Source organism: Furipterus horrens, unplaced genomic scaffold, assembly GCF_987537825.1.
Source record: "Furipterus horrens unplaced genomic scaffold, mFurHor1.1.pri manual_scaffold_1, whole genome shotgun sequence".
NCBI classification, from domain to species: Eukaryota; Metazoa; Chordata; class Mammalia; order Chiroptera; family Furipteridae; genus Furipterus; species Furipterus horrens.
The window spans coordinates 58,545,493-58,568,311 of NW_028327171.1; the positions used below are offsets into that span (position 1 = coordinate 58,545,493).

At 33.3% G+C, this 22,819-nt stretch overlaps 1 pseudogene; it reads left to right on the plus strand.

Annotated features, from left to right (window-relative positions):
• Window positions 1-15,892, plus strand: part of LOC150021169 (DNA sliding clamp PCNA pseudogene) — a 63,609-nt pseudogene extending 47,717 nt beyond the window's left edge.
• Window positions 15,893-22,819: the final 6,927 nt, after the last annotated feature.

The following is a 22,819-nucleotide window of genomic DNA, read 5'->3' on the forward strand; positions in this document are numbered from 1 at the left end:
CCTAAGAGGGAAGTTCATAACAATACAGACCTATCTGAAGAAGATAGAAAAATATCAAATAAAAAACCTACTACATCTAAAAGAACTAGAGGAAAGACAACAACAAAGCTCAGAGACAATAGAGGTAGGAAAATAATCAAGATCAGAGCAGAATTAAATGGCAGAGACAAAAAAAAATGAATTTGAGAGCTGGTTTTTTGAAAAGATAAAATTGACAAGCCTTTAACCAGACTCATCAAGAAAAAAAGAGAAAGGACCCAAATAAATAAAATCAGAAATGAAAAAGGAGAAGTAACAACTGGTACCACAAAAATACAGTGAATTTTAAAAATTACTATGAATAACTATATGCCAAAAATTAGACAACCTGCGCAAAAAGGATAAATTTCTAGAAAATTTCAAACTTCCAAAACTGAATCAAGAAGAAGCAGAAAACCTTAATAGACTGATACAAAAAAAAAAAAAAAAACAACGAAGCAGTAATCAACCTCCCACCACACACACACACACACACACAAACACAAAAAACTCTTGGACTAGATTGATTTACAGACTAGTTTTACCAAACATTCAAAGAATAATTAACACCTATCCTTCTAAACTTATTTCAAAACATTTGTGAAGAGGAAATACTCCCAACCTCTTTTTATGTGGTCAGTATTATGCTAATTTTAAAACCAGGTAAAGATACAACAAAGAAAGAAAATTACAGGCCTATATCTCTGATGAATATAAATGCTAAAATCCTCAACAAAATATTGGCAAAACAGATCCAGCAATACATTTAAAATATCATGCACCATGATCACGTGGGATTTATTCCAGGGATACCAGGATGGTACATTTGCAAATCGATAAACATAACACATCACATAAACAAAGAGATAAAAATAGATGATTACATCAATAGATGCTTAAAAAGCATTTTATAAAATCCAGCACCCATTTATGATAAAAATGCTCAGCATAACAGAAATAGAGGGAACATAACTCAACATAATAAAGGCCATATATGAGAAAACTACTGCCAACATCATACTCAATAAGCAAAAGGCTAAAAGCATTTCCCTTAAGGTAAGAAACAAGACAGGGGTGTCCACTTTTACTACTCTTATTTAACATTGTACTGGAAGCTACAACCACAGAGATCAGACAAGAAAAAGAAATAGAAGGCATCCAAATTGGAAAGGTGGAAGTAAAACTCATTATTTGTAGATGACATGATAGTGTATATAGAAAAGTCTATAGACCCCAACAAGAAAATACTCATCCTAATAAGTGAATTTGGCAAAATAGCAGATAAAAAGTCAATGTTCAGAAATTAAAGGCATTTTTGTACCCCAAGAATGAACTAACAGGAAGTGAAACTAAGAAAAAAAATCTAGTTTACCATAGCATTAAAGCAATTAAGTACCTAGGAATAAATTTAGGCAAGGAGGTAAAACATGTGTACTCAGAAAACTATAGAACACTGATAAGAAATTGAGGAAGATACAAATAAATGGAAGCTTATACCATGTTTATAACTTGGAAGAATTGATATTATTAAAATGTCCATACTACTCAAAGCAGTCTCTTGATTCAACTCAATTCTTATTAAAATACCAATGGCATGTGTCACAGATCTAGAACAAATACTTCAAAAGTTCATATGAAACAAAAAAAGATCCTGAATAGCCTCAGAAATCTTGAGAAAGAAGAACAAATTTGGAGGGATCAAAACATGTGATATCAAACTAGATTACAAGACCACTGTAATCAAAAGAGTCTGGTACTGTCATAAGAACAGACACATAGATCAATGGAACACAAAAGAGAGCCCAGAAATAAACCCAGGTCTCTATGATCAATTAATATTTGACTAAGGGGGCATGAGCATACAATGGTGTAAAAAATTGTCTCTTCAATAAATGGTGTTGGGAGAACTAAACTGGTACATACCAAACAAACAAACAAACTACACCATCAACTCACACCATACACCAAAATAAACTGAAAATGAATAAAAGACTTAAATATAAAGTGTGATACCATAAAAATCATAGCAGAACATATAGGCAGTAAAATTTCAGATATCTCACATAGCAATATTTTTGCTGATATTCTTCCTAGGGCAAGGGAAATAAAAGAGAAAATAAATGGGACTACATCAAATCAAAAAGCTTCTGCACAACTAAAGAAAACATCATGAAAATAAAAAGGGAACCTACTTTATGAAAGAACATATTTGCCAATGATATATCAAACAAGGGTTTAATCTCCAAAATACAAGGTCTGTCTAGTAAAAGTACAGCCAATGTTAAGTTAATAATGGTTTGTGCAATATCAATATAACCTGACAACCAAGGAGAGTGGACTGGAATGTGCACGCATGAACAATAACAACTTCACTGTACCATTCAGTTGGATGGTAGTTGCCACTGAGTGAGCATGTGTACTGTGTGGCTGTTTCACTCAAAGTGACTGAGTAAGTAGAACAATGAATCTGCATCAAATTTTGTGTTAAGCTTGAACATTCCTCCACAAAACCTATTCAGATAATTCAGAAGGCCACAGTCATGGGCAACTGGTGACTGGCAGCTTCATCATGAGAACATGCCTGCTCATGCATCACATTTTATGCAGACTCTTTTGACAAAATATAAAATCACCCAGGTGACTCAGCCCCACTACAGCCCTATTTGGCATCCAGCAACTTCTGGCTTTTCCCAAAACTAAAATCACCTTTGAAGACTGTCTATGAGATTCAGGAAAATATGACCATGAAGCTAATGGCAATTGAGAGAACTGTGTGAGGTCCCAAGGTGTCTACTTTGAAGGGTACTGAGGCACAATTGTCCTATATACAATGTTTCTTATATCTTCTTCAATAAATGTCTCTATTTTTCATATTACATGGCTGGATACCTTCTGAATAGATCTTGTATATAAAGGACTTATATGACGTATTACCAGGAAGACAAACAATCTAATTAAAAAATGGACAAAAGACTTCAATAGACACTTCTCCAAGGAAACACACAGATGGCCCATAGACATATGAAAAAAATGCTCAACATCACTAGCCACCAGAGAGATGCAAATTCAAACCACTTTACACCTGCCAAAATGGCTACCAATAAATCAACAAACAACAAATGCTGGGGAGGATGTGAAGAAAAAGGAATCCTAGTTCACTGTTGGTGGGAATGCAGACCGGTACAGTCACTGTGAGAAATAGTATGGAATTTCCTTAAAAAATTAAAAGTGAGGCTACCTTTTGATGCAGTGATTCCACTGCTGGGATTATACCATAAGAATCCTGAATCCCAATTCAAAAGAACTTATGCACCCCTGTGTTCATAGCAGTGCTATTTACAATAGCCAAGGTTTAGAAGCAGCCTAAATGCCCATTCATAGATAAGTGTATTATAAAACTGTCATACATTACAAAATGTGATACTACACAGCAGAAAAAAGGAATTTCAACTTTTTGCAAAAGCATGGATGGCACTGGAGATTATCATGTTAAGTGAAATAAGCTAGTCAGTGCAAGACGAATACCATATGATCTCATTTAGGAATCCAATGAACAAATAAAATAATGAGCAAAATAGAACCAGAATCATGGACTCATGAATAGACTGCCAGAGGTAAGATGGGGGAGGGAGTGTGGACTTTTTGAAAGAAGGTGAAGTGATTGGTCAAAGAACATATATGAAGATCCCATGAACATGGAAAACAGCATGGGGATTGACTATGGAATTAGAGGGCAGTCTGGGTGGATGGGAGCAAAGGGAAATGTAATTGGATCTGTAAAACATAAAAATAAAAAGTATTAAACAAACATTAAAATTAGAAAAAAAGACAGAAGTCTCAGTGATATAAAATAATCTTACTATGGCATTGACTCCTTTCCATGGTCTGTTGATTGACAGTTTTGTGCTCTTCCGTGGCTATTTGAGTATTCATGTGGAAAATTATTACAAATAATACATGTTTAATTGAGGGACTACCAGAATTCCGAGGTCTCTCAGGTTAGTTGAAGAAAACCTAAGCCCATTCTGAAAACCAACCAGCAGTCAATACTAACAAAACATGTAAGTCTTCCATGGAAATGTTTTGTATAACTATCATGAATACAAAGTAGTCTAAAAGATTTGAATTTTAATGCAATCACTGTTTATAAATGTATACTTTAAATGATGCATTAATAAAAACAATTTCTTCTAAAAAGAAGACCATTTAAACTCAACTCTTAATAGAATAAAAAATAGAACTATAGTTCAGTTTTACAAATCTAATTTTTAGGATATTAAATGGAATAGATTTCTATGGATACCATAACACAGAACAAGTTTATGGCAAATTGTTCAAATGCAATAAAATCTATTGGATATTTCTATGATCAATATGGATACTATATCACCTAAAAGTGCCATGATCATTCTTTTTATTTTCATTATTTCTGAAAGCTAAATGAAAACATTTTGTGTGGTAAGAGATGGATTTCTACCACATCAGGCTAAAACCTTAAGAAATCTGGGAGCATAATTACATACTATAATTTTACCCACACATAAGTTACAAATGATTAAATTATCTTCATGAATATGAGATTATGCATGCAAAATAAACAAATTTAAATGTGTATACAATTACCTGTAATCTGGAAATGAAGTACATGGCATTCATGAACTGTAATTATTTGCTCTCACATGTGGAGATTTTTTTGTGGGATAACTTTGATGACTATTAGAGAAACAGTTCACAAACTGCTCCTGCTCAAACTTGTCAGATTTTATGGCAACATAGGAAAAGGTCTCTTTCTGTTCTTCTTAAAAAGAATTTAGGGTTTTAAAATCCTCATTTTTTTTTTTACCATAACTTTCAAAGACTTGATTTTTTGTTCAATTAAAAGAATTTTTACTCAATTATAAAAATTACATCAATCTAGATGGTATCATGCATTTTAATAACTCTGTCATTCTTTCTCTCTTCAATAATAATGACTTCCAGCCAACTAGTAATACGTTTATTTGAACACTTATTCTAACTTTTTGACTATTTTCAGTTTCTCTGGTGATAATATTTGAATTATAATTGTTGTACTCAAGTATTTATTTTATTTTCTTAAACTGTTAAGTTTTCATGAGCAGCTCATAGAACCTTTTGTTTCATGGATTGTAAATTAACAATCTACCACGTCAGCAAATTTCTAATTGTAATGCACCATATAATGTTATAATCCATTACACAGATGTTTTTTGTTATTGTAAGATGGTAGACAGGGACATTGAAATATACGCTTGCATTAGAGACAGAGTTTGGACTTAATCATGAGCGTTAATGTAATAGATTTTTAACTCTAGAAACCCAAATCTATTCAGCTGTTTGCCCTTCAAGTAAGCTGTTACATTTGAATTCTTCAGAATAATAATCCAGTGAATTTCTCTGAAATAAATAAATAAATAAATAAATAAAATGTCTTTGATTCATACTTCACTGTGTATATTTTCATAGATATTTAACAATTGGTATCAAGCATGCTGTCTATATAGAAAGTCCTTAAATTACATTCTCTGAGTTTATAATAAAACAATTTTATCCTCCCTGTCAATGTAATAAAACTAGGATTCAAGTTGTTTTTTTTTTTTCTTCAGTATATGGCTGTGGTCATCTTTTTGAGGAATCAATGAACCCCAAGTACAGATGAAGGTATCCCCACTTAAAATGAATGATACATAATCTTGTCTCAGTGCTAATCTTTTGCTTAGAGAGTAAAGTTGCTAAGATCTGAGTTTCCTGCCAATAGAACCAAGTGTTGAATATTAGTAATCTTTTCTTTGCTAGCTAGTAAAAAACCAAGCTCACTTTAAGACCATGATACCCTGGCCATTAAATTTTAGTCAAAATTTAGAAATTTTAAACAAAAGAATACAAGCATGCCTCATTTTATTGTATTTTGCTTTCCTGTCCTTTGTAGATACTGCATTTTTATTTTGTTTGTTTGTTTTTTGTTTTTACAATTGGTGTTTGTGACACTGCTTCATCACCATAAATGATGGAAGTCATTTTGATAACAAGTCTATCAACATCATATTTCCAACAGCATTTGCTTACTTTGTGTCTCTGTGTCATATTTTGGTATTTTTTCAATATTTAAAACTTCTTTGTAATTAATTTGCTATGATGATCTGTGATTAGTGATCTTTGATGCTACTATTTTAATTATTTAATATTATTATTGTAATTGTTTTGGTGCACCACAAAGCACACCCATATAAGACAATGGATTTAACTGATTACCTTTGTGTGTATTCTGATTGCTCCAACTGGCCACTTTCTCATCTCTCTCTCTCTCTCCCCTCTTCCTCAGGTGTTCCTATTCCCTGAGACATAATATTGAAAATAGACTAGTTAATAACCCTACAATGGCCTTTAAGTTTTGAAGTGAAAGGAAGAATCACATGTCTCTCACTTTAAATCAAAGGCTAAAAAAGATTAAGCTTAGTGAAAAGGCATGTTGAAAACCCTGATAATCTGAAAGGTAGTCCTCTTGTGTAAACAGTTAGCCTAGTTGTGAATGCAAAGGAAAAGTTCTTGAAGGAACTATCACTTCAGTTGAAACAGGAATGATAAGAAAGAGAAAAAGCTTTATTATTAACATGAAGAAAGTTATAGTGGTCTGGATAGTTCAAACCAGCCACAACATTTCCTTCATCCAAAGCCTAATCTAGAGCAAAGCCCCAACTCTCTTCAATTCTATAATTACTGAGAAGTGGAGAAGCTGCAGAAGAAAAGTTTGAAGATAGCAAAAGCTGGTTTGTGAAATTTAAGGAAAGAAGCTGTCTTCAATAACCTAAAAGTACAGGTGAAGAGGTAAGTGCTGCTCTAGAAGATACAATAAATTATCCAGAAGACCTAGCTAAGATGATGAATGAAAGTTATCCAGAAGCTGTAGCTAAGATAATTTATGAAGGTGGCTACTCTGAAAACAGATTTTTTAAGTATATTTTATTGATTATGTTGTTACAATCATCCCAATTTCCTTTCCCTTTGCTCTCCTCTTCCTAGTACCCCTCTTCCCTCCTGAAAACAGATTTTTAGTGTTGGTGAACGAACCATATATTGGAAGAAGATACTATCTAAGACTTTCATAGCTAGAAAGGAGATATCAATGCCTGGGTTCAAAGCATAGGCTAACTCTCTTGTTAGGGGGGCTATGGTGACTTTAAATTGAAGTTAATATGCATTTACTATTCTGTAAATCCAAAGGCCCTTAAGAATTATGCTAAATCCATTCTGCTTGTGCTGTATAAATGAAAACACAAAGCTTGGATGACTGCACATCTGTTTACAACATGGTTTATTGAATATTTTAAGCCCACTATTGACACCTTCTTCTCAGGAAAAGATTCATCTCAAAATGTTACTGTTCATTGACAACCTACCTATTCAGCCAAGAGCTATGCTGGAGATAACCAAGGAGGTTAATGTTGTTTTTTACTTTTTTATGCCTGCTAACACAATATCTATTCTGCAGTTCATAGATCAAGGAGTAATTATGACTTCCAATTCTTAATATTTAAGAAATACATTTTGCAAGGCTATAGCTGCCATAGATAGAGTCCTCTGATGGATCTGGGAAAAGTCAATTGAAAATCTTCTGGAAAGGATTCACCATTCTAGACGCCATTAAGAACATTCATGATTCACGGGAAGAGGTTAAAATATCAACAATTAATAGCCATTTGAAAGAAGTTGATTCCAACACTCTTAGATGACTTTGAGGCGTTTCACAACTTCAGTGGAGGAAATAATGGCAGATGTGGTGGAAATAGCAAGAGAATGAGAATTAGTAATGGAACCCAAAGATGTGACTGAATTACTACAATCTTATGATAAAATTTGAACAAATAAGAAGTTGTTTTTTATGGATGAGCAAAGAAATTGATTCCTTGAGATGAAATCTACTCCTGGTGATGATTGTTGAAATGACAACAAAAGATTTATAATATTACATAAACTCAGTTGATAAAGCAGTGGCAGGGTTTAAGAGATTGACTCCAGTTTTTAAAGAAGTTCTACAGTCAGTAAAATTCTATCAAACAGCATCACATGCTACATAGAAATTGTTCATGAAAGCAAAAGTCAATTGACATGCAAAATTCATCATTGTCTTATTTTAAGATATTGTCACATCCACCCCAACCTTCAGAAACCACCACCCTGAGTCAGCAGACATGAGCACTGAGGCAGGATCCTCCACCAACAAAAAGATTATAACTCACCAAAAGATCATATGATAGAATATTTTAGCAATTAAGTATTTTTCATTGTTTTTAGCAATAAGGTATTTTTAATTGTATGTACATTGCTTTTTTAAGACTTAGTTATTACACACTTAATAGACTACAGCATAGTGAAAACATAACTTTTCTATACACTGCAAAACCCCCCAAAAATTGTATGATGCTCCTTATTGTGATATTTGCTTTCTTGCAGTATTCTGGAACTGAACCGACAATATTTCTGAGGCATGCCTATAGAGAGAATGCTAAAAGGTCCAAAAAGAGTCCATGTCAAGTTTGTTTGTAATCTCTAACAATAATAAATTTGTAACATTGTTATGAGGTTATGAAGTACCAGCTACTATGTTGAGAACTTTTTAGGTATCATTTTATCAAATCTTCAACACAATGAGGTAGCAGGTATCATTTATTAAACGCTCAACTACAAGTTTTATTTTTTTAATATTTTATTTAATCCTCAAAACAAATGCATAATAATACTATGATTAATTCTACTGATAAGAAAATAGAGTAATTATGTAATTTACCTTTGTAGTAGTTTTTAACTGCCAAATAACAAGTTACTACAACTTAGTGACTTATAACACCCATTTATTAGCTCACAGTTCTGTAGTCAGAAGTCTGATCATCACATGACTGGATTCTCTGATGAAGGTCTTAGAAGACTAAGAATCAGGGTGTTGGATTGTATGCCTGTCTGTGAGTACCAGGGTAAAACCTGTTTCCAAGCTTATTCAGTTTCTTGGAGGAGTCTGATTTCTTTCTACAGTAGGATGAAGGTCCTGTTTATATACTGGCTCTCATCTGGGGACTGTTCTCAGCTCCTAGGGACTATTCATATCCCATGCCATTTGCCCCACACACTGAATTTTCAAAACCAACAGTTAAAAATCTCCTGTCAAATCCTTCTCACACTTTAAACTTCTTTCAACAGAGACTGTCCCTTTTAAGGCTCATCTAATTAGGTCAGGCCCACTGAGGATATTCTTTCTTTCTTAAAGTCAAGTGTGTCATATAGCATAACCTAATTACAGCAGTAATATCCCATTGTATTCATATTCTTGGGGGTTTTATAGACTGTGTATATAGTAGGCAGTGATCTTGAGAGACATTTTAGAATTCTGCCTACAACAGTCTCGTAGTCAGTGGGAATTCCACAGACATTTGAAATTAAAATCTCAAATTGTCAATGCTCCTAGCTTAGCCGTTTCTCAACTGGAGGTGGGGTAGACTAGTAACCTAAGAGTTCTCTAGAGTTTTCTCAAAGGATGCGTGAAAAAGTGACATTTACTTTTTTTATTGAGGGCTAATTGACATGTGACATTATTAGTTTTAGTTTACAATGTAGTGACCCGATATATGTCTATATTTTAAAATGATCAACAAATTACAGGGTGGGGTAAAAGCTGGCTTACAGTTATGAGTATGTGAAACACAAAGTTTATTCTTGTATTATTATTAATTATGTTATTATTTTTCATACGAACAACTATAAACCTACTTTTGCACACTCTGTCTAATTGACATGCTTCACCATGTACAGTTACAATTTTTTTATAAGAACATCTAATGTCTGTGCTCTTAGCAGCTTTCAAATATACAATACAATGTTATTAACTACAGTCACCATGCTGTACATCACATTCCTGTGACTTATTTATAGTCACCATGCTGTACATTACATTCCCGTGACTTATTTACTTTATAACAACTCTGTTGATTTTTCTACACCTCCATAATTATTTCCTTAATCAAAGTTATTAGTATTAGATAATACTAATATAAGTACCAATTGCTTTTTTTTCTGCTTTATTTGGCCCTTTCAATAAATAATGCTACCTCCAAAAATTTTCATAAATTAAGGAAGTTTGTATGGCCTAGTCTCTGCTTATTGTTTCAGGTTTATTTCTCACATTTGTCTCTTCCACTAATTTTCTAAGCATTAGTCATACAGAACTTTTTTCAGTTCTCTGAGCATGTATTATGTCAGCTTGACTCCAAGTCTTCTCATGTACAGTCCCCTCTTTCTAGAACACAATTCTCACTATTCATTCCCATTCAGTGAGTTAATCCTCATGTACATTTCAGATCTCTTCTTGGATATTAATTTTCTATAAAACTTTCCTGTAATTCACCTGTTATCTAAAGGTTATATGCCATGTACATCTATTATACCCCAGAATTTCCTTGCACAAATACATATGTTACCTGCCTCTCCTATAAATAATAAACATGAATATATCCATAACTTTGTCATTCTGTCCCCAGTGCCAGGAACAATAAATGCCATGTAAATATATATTGAAATATGAATGAATCAATATGTGCATTAAAATTTCCTTTGAAAACATTAAGAAAAAAGTGCCTTTATATTCTTCATCTTGGCTCGCTTTCTGGCCTTATCACTTCCACACAATCCCATATGGTCTATTAGCCATGCACTTATAGTTTTCCATGGGTCATATTCCTTGCCACCTCTGTGCCTTTTCATATTCCAGTTTCCCTCTCTAGAATGTCCCAAATACCTTCTTCTCCTAGATTACTCACTTGAGCCTTCAACTCTTTCAGAAAGTGATTTTTCCAAAAATTCACTGACATGTCATCATCTGGACTGCCAACTCCTGTGGGAGCATCTCTCTATCATACTACTTTTCACTGCTGCACCAGGAGGATTTTTCTCCTTAAACCTAGAGGAAATATTTTGGTGTATATATATATTTTTTTACCAAACATCTAGAAGATTAGCTAGTAAATACAAAGAATCAATTATTGCTTACTGAATGAAAAAGGAAAAGAACAATTTTAGTCACTCATATGCAGTTTCAATAGCATAATGAAAATAGGTAAATTTGCCCATGAACGTAAATTCCTGAAAGTAAATTTTCAAGAATTAAATCAAATACAAATATTATACTACTGTCTTTTACATTCCATGTTCACTAGAGAGAATTTTTCTGAACCATTCCTTCACAGTCAATAAAAATAACTATTTATATTTTAGAAATGAGTAGTAAATTATAACCCCTGAGAAATCTTACCTCATTTGAAGAAGCCAAATAACTTTGCTAACTTTATTCTCTAAATAGAAATTCTGCTGCCAACTATATTCACATTAGATGAAATGGAAGGCTGAAGGCTTTGTTTATTTAACTATTCATTTGTTCCTCAGCACAAATTTGATGTTAGCCAATTTTTGTTTTGGAAGAAAACTACCTTATTTTGGTTTAATTTTTAAATATTTCAATATTTCTACTTTTTCAGAAACTACTTTGAGTGCCACAAAAATAAAAGCAAAATGTATACATAAATCAATACACTAAGTAAAATGTTTATACTTTTAATATATAAATAAGGAGGCTTAACAATTCAGGTAATAGTTATTACATAAATTCTTAGAGGAATAAAAGAGAACCAAGGTTGTAATTATGTTACATCTAGAGTTTATTTAATGTAAACAGCATTTATTATTTGCTTCTGTCATGATTAATTTTAATTAGAGCTATGTTATGTTTTAAAATTATTACACAATCCAGTTTTAATCTTATAATGTTCAAAAGTTGAAAAGAGGAAAACAGCAATATTCAGTGCGTGTGATAACTTTATGTATAACTGAGAATCATGGGATGTGGTTAACTTGAAATTACTTAAACTACTATATCTGTCAACTGCAGTTATTTTATTTTCAATTCACGTCAGTGTTTTAGTGTGCATGTCAATTACTGGTCAAAATGGTAGATTGATTTATGAGCATTCTGTTGCAATGCTCTTCATCATCGTCATCACATACAATCCACTATTAAAAGTTAATACTTCCCCATTAAAACTGATTGCCAAAGATATTATGCTTAATATAACCAATAATATATAGATAAGAAACTTTGGCTAAATTAGAGATTATGGTTCAGAGCTTCTATAGTATAGAGACATTCAGCTATGAAAGATATTTCAGAAAAAGTGGAACTTGAAAGCAAAAAGAGGGTCAAAGAAACCTTCAGAATGCTCTAAAAGAACTGGTAATAGACTAATGGGGCTTTTAAAAATCATATATGCATATATAATATGAAGAGAGATAGTATCAATGTATTTAAAGGCATAATTATTTAAAGGTAAATATTGCACTATAATAAACAGTCTAGGCTAGATTTGGAAAAAGGAGGAATAAGGATAATGAAACACTAGCTTAGTCTATCCCATTAATACATAGCCAGGCACTAATAAAAAGTAATAGAATTAAAATAAGCCTTTGGGAAATAAACCATCACAACAGCATACACATTGCATTAGTAAATAGTATTATATTTTTACCATATGTGACCATGATTACATCATTTTATTATAGTGCAATACTGAACATTTAAAGGTCTCTGACTTTCTTGGAAGTTTTGTAAATAAGGTAAAGACTCAGTTAATAAAATCTCATTTCAAAGATACAAAATTGTCCCTCATCTATGTGGCTCAGTTGATCAGGTGTTTTCCTGCAAATTGAAAGGTCACCAGTTCAAGTCCTGATCAGGGCACATGCCTGTGTTGTGGGTTTGGTCCCCTGTGGGGCATGTAGGAGAGGCAACTTACCGATATTTCTCTCTCACATCAATGTTTCTCTCCCTTTCTTTCTCCCTCCCTTCCCATCTCTCTAAAATAAATAAATAAATAAAATTAAAAAGATAAAAAATTCACAAAAACCAACAAAACTGATCAGACACCAAAAATTTTTATTTTCTCGGAAAGGAAGAACTATATGCTCTGGAAATAGGGCTTTGAAGTTACACCTCTTTCATGGAACTTGTAGAACAGTAGGAAATACAACATCACCTTTATTTACCAGCACCCGGAAAACAGTAACCTTCACATATTTGTGCAAAACTGGAAGCCACGCACACAAAAAAACAGGTACAGTCAAAGAAGATTTAGAGATGTACCTATAAAAGCAACCTGCATGAAACCTTCTGGCCATGGCAAGAACTTCAAAGCTGTTGCTTTGAAACACTACATAATACTGCATCAAGGATGAGAACAAGAAAGTGTTGCAAGTAGGAAATAGTAAAATCTTTGCTATGTGGGGAATGTGGGTCAGTACATAACCCATTCTACATCACTTCCCTGACACTTCAGAAATATCCTGCACCTGATCTATTAGTTTTGATCCTTTGGAATACATGTAACTCTTAAAAAGTCATATCTTTCTAATCTAGTAAATCATAAACTGTGGTGCAAGAAAAATTGCCATTTTTAATAAAGTATTAACAACAACAATAAAGAATCTTGACCTTTTTCATTATGTTCTTAAACACTTTGTGTTCTAGTTGTGTGTTCTATGGGGAACATTGTTTTTAATATACTGGATTATTCGCTTAGCTAAAAGTTGAAAGAGGCCACTCTGATTTTGCTTTTCTTGAATGACTTTCTACACATTTTGACACTGAAGATTACATTCTAGTGGCTAGTTCAAAAGTACAGTGGTAGGCAAAGTACAATTGTTTGTATGGTAAAATATATAATACAAAAATTAATAATACAAGAATAAACTTTCCTGTGCTCACAACTGTAAACCTACTTTTGCCTACCTCTTTATATATTTATGGAAGAGAAACAAGTTTAAGAATAAACATCTTTCAAGCTATCTTGACCCTGTAGTTAATTATTGAGTTAGATTTTAAAAAGTGGTTAAGTGAAAAATACCTTAGTTTTCAGGTCAACACAGTTATATTTGAGAACCTCTAACACAGCGGTTCTCAACCTGTGGGTCACGACCCCTTTGGGGGTCAAACGACCCTTTCACAGGGGTCACCTAAGGCCGTCGGAAAACACATATATAATTACATATTGTTTTTGTGATTAATCACTATGCTTTAATTATGTTCAGTTTGTAACAATGAAAATACATCCTGCATATCAGATATTTACATTATGATTCATAACAGTAGCAAAATTACAGTTGTGAAGTAGCAACCAAAATAATTTTATGGTTGGGGGTCACCACAACATGAGGAACTGTATTAAAGGGTTGTGGCATTAGGAAGGTTGAGAACTACTGCTCTAACATGAATTTCTGTTCACATTTGTTTCTGTGGAAACTAACTCAATAGAATGGTAATTGGTACAAGATTACTAAAAGTTTTCATAGTCTCAACTTTCAAAAACACAGGATTAAACTGTTAAAATACATTTTTGTGTTTGGTATTTTTTACTGTGCTGATATGTGTATGATCACGGGACACATTTTGCAGATCCACAAGGAGTCCTTTAGGATATTATGCATACACATTTAATAGTATAGCTGAATATCAAGGTTAACCCAAGTTAAGTTGTTGAACTACCCCTGGTTCAGTTAGTCTCAAACAATATTAATGCTATTCATCAGAATCACCTGGGAGGCTTTACAGAAAAATGCTTGGAGCACATCTCATTCAATGAAGGGGAGCAATGAAGGTGGAGTCTTTAACTGCATGTTTTTCACAAGCTCCATGAATGATTTTGAAGTGAATCTTTGTTTAAGAAATACTGATGTGAATATTACTGTTACTTTTCTCTTTAATTTTCACTTCCACTTATATCTCTATATCTATTTAATCATGTTGTATATATTTTGTAGCTGAACAGTATTTCCTGCAAGCCAAATTAAAATAGCAATATTCTAGAAAGTTTTAAAGCATATGGCAACTATTTAACAGGAATATTTGAAATCTTAGCAGTGTTAAATGGTTAGGAACTGAGCACTGTTGTGATCTTCCCTGATATGTGGCACTCACTGCTGCGTTAGCTTGCTGCCTCTCATCCTGTAAAAATGTCCAACCTGGCTACACCTCCTCCTTCTCTTTGCCTCCAGCCTGGTTGTTGCCCCTCCATCACCACGTTGAAAGCGTGCCTGGTCCAGACTGCATCCTGAAAAAGGTGTGCTTAAGGACCTCATCTACGAGGCCTGCTGGGACATCAGCTCCAGTCGCATGAACGTGCAGAGCACGGATTTGTGCCACATGTCTTTGGCGCGGCTCACCCTGCCCTCTGAAGGATTCGACTCCTGCTGTGGTGATTGCAACCTGGTAACGTCCAAAATAGTAAAATGTGCTGGCAACAAAGGCACTATTACCCAAAGGACTGAAGATAGTGCGGACACCTTGGCGCTAGTATTTGAAGCTCCAAATCAAAAAAAGTTTTAGGCTATGAAATGAAGTCAGTGGATTTAGGCGTTGAACAACTTGGAATTCCAGAACAAGAGTATAGCTGTGTAGTAAAGATGCTTTTGATGAATGTACAAGTATATACCGAGCCACATCATAGATGCTGTGCTAACTTCCTTGTGTGAAAGACGGAGTGACATTTTCTGTAGGTGGGGAACTTGGAAATGGAAATATTAAGTTGTCACAAACAAGTAATGTTGATAAAGAAGAGGAAGCTGTTACCATAGAGATGAACGAGCCAGTTCAGCTAACTTTTGCACTGAGGTACATGAACTTTTTTACAAAAGCTACTCACTCTCCTCTACAGTAACACTGAGTATGCTTGCAGATATACCCCTTGTTGTAGAGTATGAAATTGCTGCTATGGGACATTTAAAGTACTATCAGACTCCCAAGATGGAGGATGAAGGAGGATCTTAGGTATTTTTAAAATCCAAGAAAATAAAACTAAACTCTTTGAGAGCTGCTTATGAGATTCAACCATGCTGTTTTGCCCTGGCTGGTATGCTTCAGTGGACTGAGTGCTACCAAAAGTTCACTGGTTCGATTCGATTCCCAGTCAGAGCATATGCCTGGGTTGCCAGCCAGGTGCCCAGTTTAGGGCCTGCCAGAGGCAACCACACATTGATATTTCTCTTCCTCTCTTTCTCCCTCCCTTTCTCTCCCCATCTCTCTAAAAATAAATAAATAAAATCTTTTTTAAGTAGTCTCTTTTGTCACCAAATTTATACCTGAGTACCTATGTAGATAATGTTTTCTATAAATAACCTATTTTTTCCCCATTCTATACAATTTAAAGGATAAAATCCAAAGTCAAATCTGGTCTTATTAACCTAGAACTACTTCTGCCTTATCTAGATATACTCTTTAGGATTTTTATGACAAAGGATTTTGACTATTAATGCAGTTTTAAGAAGTCTGTTTTCAATTTAAACACAAGTTATTTAAATTTCAAATGTCACAGGAACAAATATTTGTAATATTAGATGCTCTAACCAAAAGCATATCAGTCCATGAGAGTTGAAGCTATAATGCGAGAATTAAATACAAAATAACATAGCATAAAAATAATTTAACAACTCAAGGCCCTCCTTCCTTCAAAATTTAAATGAATGTTTACCATGTTTTTGTACTCTCACTATTCTACAAAACTCAGATCACTTATGCTATTTAAATTTATTTGTATGTCTACTTTAACATAATTGCATTGGTTTACCATTTAAATTATTTTTTAATCACAGAGTTTCATTATTAGGAGGGATCTTAGTGATAACTGACTATGACTTTCCAGACAATACTGGAATATTCCCTGAAGTACTTTTTACTCTTGGCTTTATTTATCTCATTGTACTGTATGTTATTCTTTTTTCTGGCTCTTTGAGCATTATAAGCACTACTCCTATTTCTTTCCTAGCTTTATCAAATGCAACTAATAAATGTTGTTGACTGACAAGCAAATTAATTAGTCTTCAATAACATTTACTGTTTTGGTCTTTGTTTTTTGCTCTTTATCAAAATGAATAGACTTTAATTTTAAGTGCTTGACTTAAAAGTTCATAAAAAGGTGACCAATAAATAAGTCATTATTTTATTTACTTGTGATAACCAGGATTCATGGTTGCCAGTGATAGCAATCCAACTCAATCTGCTTTAATAAAATTGGGTGCATTGCTCTTTATTTTTTAATGTTATTTTTCAGTTATATTTATATTCAATATTATTCTGTATTACTTTTAGGTGTCCAGCATAGTGGTTAGACAATCATATACTTTACAGATTTTCCCGATGATATTTCCAGTATCCACATGGTAATATACACAGCTATTACAATATTATTGAGTGTATTTCCTGAAATGCATTGCTTCTTAAGTGTAAAAGGCAGGCTATGGCAGCCATTAGCAGAGTTGCATCCAAGGGCTCCAAAAAAGTAATCAGCAATCTTCTCTTTCTTGTTCTCAATCCTGCTTTTCTGGGGCCAGCATTTTTCTCAGACTGGCTTTCCCCATTTAGCAACAAATATGGCCAACCTGTAGTTCTAATTTCTTATTTTAAATACTTAGCTAACTAGACACAAAAGACCACATGACCAAAAGTCTGTCAGAATTTCTGGAGTTAACTTTTCTTGGCTCGGACCCATCCCTGAGTCAATTATTATAGCTAGTGTTGATAGAATATTCTGATTGACCAGATGGTTCTGCCCCTAGTCCCACTGACTGAAAGTGATTAGTGATAGACAGGTTTTTGCTTAGAGGAAATAAAAGATACTGTTACCAAAATAGTGGGAATGTGGGTAAATGAAAGTAAGTGCTTTTGAAATCTTGGATCAGCTTATTATACAGTGCCAGTTTTGATCTGTGTTTTATATGAAAAACTTGTTTAGTTGATGATTTCAGATTTCACTGATGGCAGGCAGTTAATATTTTGAAAAAGACAATTTATTGCTAGTGGGAAAATATTATTTTACATATTCCTTACATCATATGGTTAATTATATTTTGAGTTAATATTTTTAATCCTAAAATACATTGAAGCTTAACCATTTGATTAATAGCTCAAGTTTGAATATAAAGTAAATGTACTAATTCACTGATCATAAAAATTTGCTTCTGATTCATGGAGGATGCATAAATAGGTGTGTTTTCATACTAGTGAAAATAAAATAAACAATATACAAAAATATAATGTGTATATACTGTAAAATATGAAAATCAATTATTCAAGTATTAAATTGTAAAATACCATCTTTCTGTGGCTTTCATTCTCACTGAGACTTAGCACATGAACTTCTTATTTCTTTCAAAATAATCAATAAAGAAAAATATCATTTATTTCATTAGAACCAATCATGTCAATACTATCTTTTAAAAGGTGCTAAAATATTATACCTATGAATATTAAGTCAGAAATAGAACAGAAAAATATAAATGCTTTTAGAAAGTTAATATTAAAATAATGTCCTTTATAGTATTCACCATCATGACAGATTTTACTTATTCTGTTAACTTTTCCTTTATCTTAAAACATTTTGAAACTTCTTTTGGGAAAGAGCCTTCAAGACCAGTTTATAAATCATTTGAGAAAGAAGGTTTGTTATTTATTTTCACATCACATATCTTATCTACAGTTAATTAAAACAATTAAAATCACATCTTCCTCAATGGATTTGACTTCAAGTGACTCCCATTTAATTCCTACAATTATACCAAAAGATGTAGACTTGCTATAGTTAAAAACATTCAAAGAGTGGAATGCACAAACTAAGTGCCAAATAAAAAAATACTTTTCTTATCCAAAAACATCCAAAAAACTTTAAGTAATCACCTTCAGAATAGGTGGGTCTCGAGAGTGACAAAATTTACACAAAAAGTTTTCCTCTGGGGCATGACATTACTTTATAGTTACCCATAATATTTATAAATTTATTGTATATTATTGGAATTGGTAATGAATATAGCTATGTAGGTAAAACAAACTTCATTTATTTTATTGTTTTTCTATTACAGTTGTCCCACCTTTCCCCCCATTGCTCCCCCCACCCACCCAGCCCACCCCTTCTCCCACAGTCAATCCCCACCTTGTTCTACACATCCATGGGTTATTTATACTAGTTTCTTTACTAAACCATCCCCGAACTTACCCACCTTTTCTCCCTCCCCAACTCCTCCCTGGTAACAACAAACTATTTTATTTTATCTTTTTTAAGTTTAAAAAGAAGAGATAATATGAACTAAATATTTGGCTAAATGCCTTTATTTGTATGAAAATTTTAAAAATACTTAAATATACTGTTAAATGTTTTTCATTAAATCTTAAATTTTATAATATATTTTTACCTCAAAGGTATGTTTACCCATCTCTAAAACAGTGTTTTTTGTTTGTTTATTTGTTTTACTGTAGCTGAGAAGCAGGACAATTTTAGAATCACAACTTTTAGTGAAATCCATCAGGTGATAAAATGGCAGGTTCCTGCCTCTGCTAAGATTACTGTGCTGATGAAGCCAACTTCACAGATTTGATTCCTAAGTTGGCCAATTTACTTTGCTATAGGCAGTCCCTCAAATGCTGGCCTGACACCAGCAAATGGAAGCCATCAGTCACAAGGACAAGCTGGAAAAAAGTGGGGTGGAGCAGAGCCAACTCACCCCCACTAAAGAAAACAATTTCAAGTCCAAACCAGCAAGTGGTTATGCCTTGGCATTTCTTTTGCAAATAAAAGAGGGGACTATCTTTCCAATGATAGTGAATTGACACAGGTTGGAGTGTAAATCTGATTTCCAGAAATGTACTTTAAGATCAAGCATATTAACAGTTACTGAACTAGTAATCAATTGTTGGTTTGATGAGGGTTGTACCAAGAATGGGAGGAGGTGTAAGGGAGACCCAAAATAATGTATGAATTTATTTATAATGTATTTGTTACCAATTTCCACAAAATAATTGGCTGCTGCTTAAACAAGAGAAAATGTAGCTACTAGCAGAGAAATAATGGTGATAGATTGTATAAAACAAACAAAAAACATTAAAGCATTGTGTCAAAGTTTTATTAACTCATTAATTAGGGACTTAACAAAGTGACAAAGGCAGTTCAAAATAAAATTTAAGAAGCTAAATGTTGTTGCTGTTTTTTGTCAGTAGGAAAAATAAAGTACCAAATTAGGTACAAAATTGTTTAAAGTCCTGCAGGGTAATAAAACCATCACACCTTACCAGTTTTACAGAACTGTAAAATGGCCCTAATCAGTTGTGCAAACAAAGCTATATTCCCTTAGAGCATATTAGAAACAGCTGGGGAGGTTTTAAAAATAGTGACAATTAAGTCTTACCCCCTTATATTCTGATTTAATTGAAAACTGGCTAAGGTCTGAGCAGCAGGAGTTTTAAAGCCTCCTCAGGTGATTCTAATGTGCAACCAAGTTCAAGAACCAACCCCCTAGAAACTTTCATGGCTATTTATGAGGGCTTTCAACAGTCTGCCCCCTCAACTTGCTACTCAAAATGTGTGGCCTTGTCCAGCAGCATTGCCATCGCCTGGGAGCTGATTGAAATTCTGATGCTGAATCTCCAACCCAGATGCACTGAGTCTAAATCTGCATACAGGTAATTCACGTACACATTAAAGTGTGAGAGACACTTTTCTTACATATTGAAAGGGCTTGCAGTCACTTTTTTCTCTTATTTCCAACTTTCAGAATAATTTTCCTAAAATGACAGCAATAGAAGCTGCCCAAATATCACTAAAAAGGCCACAAATTGCACTTTATGTATGTAGAGAGGGAAATCAACTTTAAACTGGAAAACATGCACTAAATCAGTCAGTGGTATCAATTCTTAGAAATCTCAGCTGACACAGGCATGATATCTCCAGCTTTGTTCTTTCTCAGGATTGCTTTGGCTAATAAGGGTATTTTGTGGTTCCATACAAATTGTAGGACTGCTTTCTCTCTTTGTGAAAAATACCATTTTAATTTTGATAGCAATTGTAGTGAATATGTAGATTGCTTTGGGTAGTAGGGAATTTTAATAGTATTGATTCTTTCAATTTGTGAGCACAGAATGTCATTCCATTTATTTGTGATTAAAAAATTATGTATTGAATTTATTGGGGTGACATTGGTTGATAAAATTATACAGGTCTCAAGTATACAATTCTATAATACATCATCGGTATGTTGTATTGTGTTCACCATCCCAAATCAAATCTCCTTCTATTACCATTTATCCCCCCTTTACCATTTTATACCTACCCCCACCCTCCTTTCCCTCTGTTAATCACCATACTGCTCTCTATGTCTATGAGATTTTTTTATTTTTTGCTTAATCCTTTCACCTTTTTCGCCAAGACCCTAAACCCCCTCCTCTCATAGCTGTCAGTCTCTGTATCTATGAGCCTCTTTCTATTTTGTCAATTTAATTTTTTCATTAGATTCCACATATAAGTGAAATCATATGGTACTTGTCTTCCTCTGACTGGCTTATTTCACTTAGCATAATGTTCTCCAGGTTCATCCATGCTATTGCAAAAGGTAAGATTGCCTTCATTCTTTATGGCTGAGAAGTATTCCATTGTGTAATTGTGCCACAGTTTTTTATTCACTCATCTACTGGTGGACACTTGGACTGCTTCCAAATTTTGGCTATTGTAAATAATGCTGCAGTGAACATAAGGGTGCATATATTATTTTGAATTAGTGTTTTGAGTTTCTTCAGATGAATTACCAGAAGTGGACTCACTGGATCATAAGGCAGTTCCATTTGTAAATCATTTGCAGTAACTACATACGTACTGTTTTCAACATTGGCTATACTAATCTACATTCCCACCAACAGTGGACCAGAGTTCCCTTTTTTCCACATATTCCCAAGACTTCTTCTTTCTTGATTTATTGATGATAGCCATTCTGACAGATGTGAGGTGATATTTCATTGTGGTTTTAATTTGCATTTCTCTGATGATTAGTGATGTTGAGTATTTTTAAATATATATCTACTGGCCATTTGTATGTCCTCTTTGGAGAAATGTCTATTAAAGTCCTTTGCCCGTTTTTGGAATAGTTTAAGAAAGATCGGTGTTAGTTATTCTTTAAATGTTTGGTAAAATTTAACTGTGAAGTCATCTGGTGCAGGATTCTTGTTTTTGTTTTTGTTTATCCTGCTTTAAATTTATTATTTGTAATCAGTCTATTCAGATTTTCTGTTTCTTTCTGATTCAGTTTTGGAAGACTTTCTGTTTCTGTGAATTTATCCATTTCCTCCAGATGGTCCAGTTTTTAGCATATAGATTTTTGTAACATTTTCTTACAATCCTTTATATTTCTACAGTGCCAGTTATTGTTTCTCCTCTTTCACTTCTGATTTTAATTATTTTGGTCCTCTTTTTTTTTTTTCTTGATGAAATCTGGTTAAAGGTGTGTCAGTCTTGTTTATCTTATCAAAGACCCATTTCTTGGTTTCATTGATCTTTTGAACTTTTTTAGACTATTTTGTTTACTTATGCTCTGATCTGTATTATCTTCTACTCACTTTGGGGTTTGTGGTTGTTCTTTTTCTAGTTCTTATAATGTAAAGTTAGACCATTTACTTGAGGCTTTTTTAGTTTCTTGAGGTAGGCCTGTAATGCTATGAAGTTTCTTCTTGGGACTGCTATCTCTGTGTTCTCACTTTCATTTGTTTCAGAAGACTCTTGATTTCTTCTTTGACCTTATTGTTGATCTATTTATTGTTTAGTAACATGTTATTTAGCTTCCATGTTTTTGTGTTTTTCACTTTTTTTCTTGTGATTAATTTCTAGTTTCATAACATTATGGTTAGAGAATATGCTTGATATACTTAAGGTCTTCTTAAATTTAT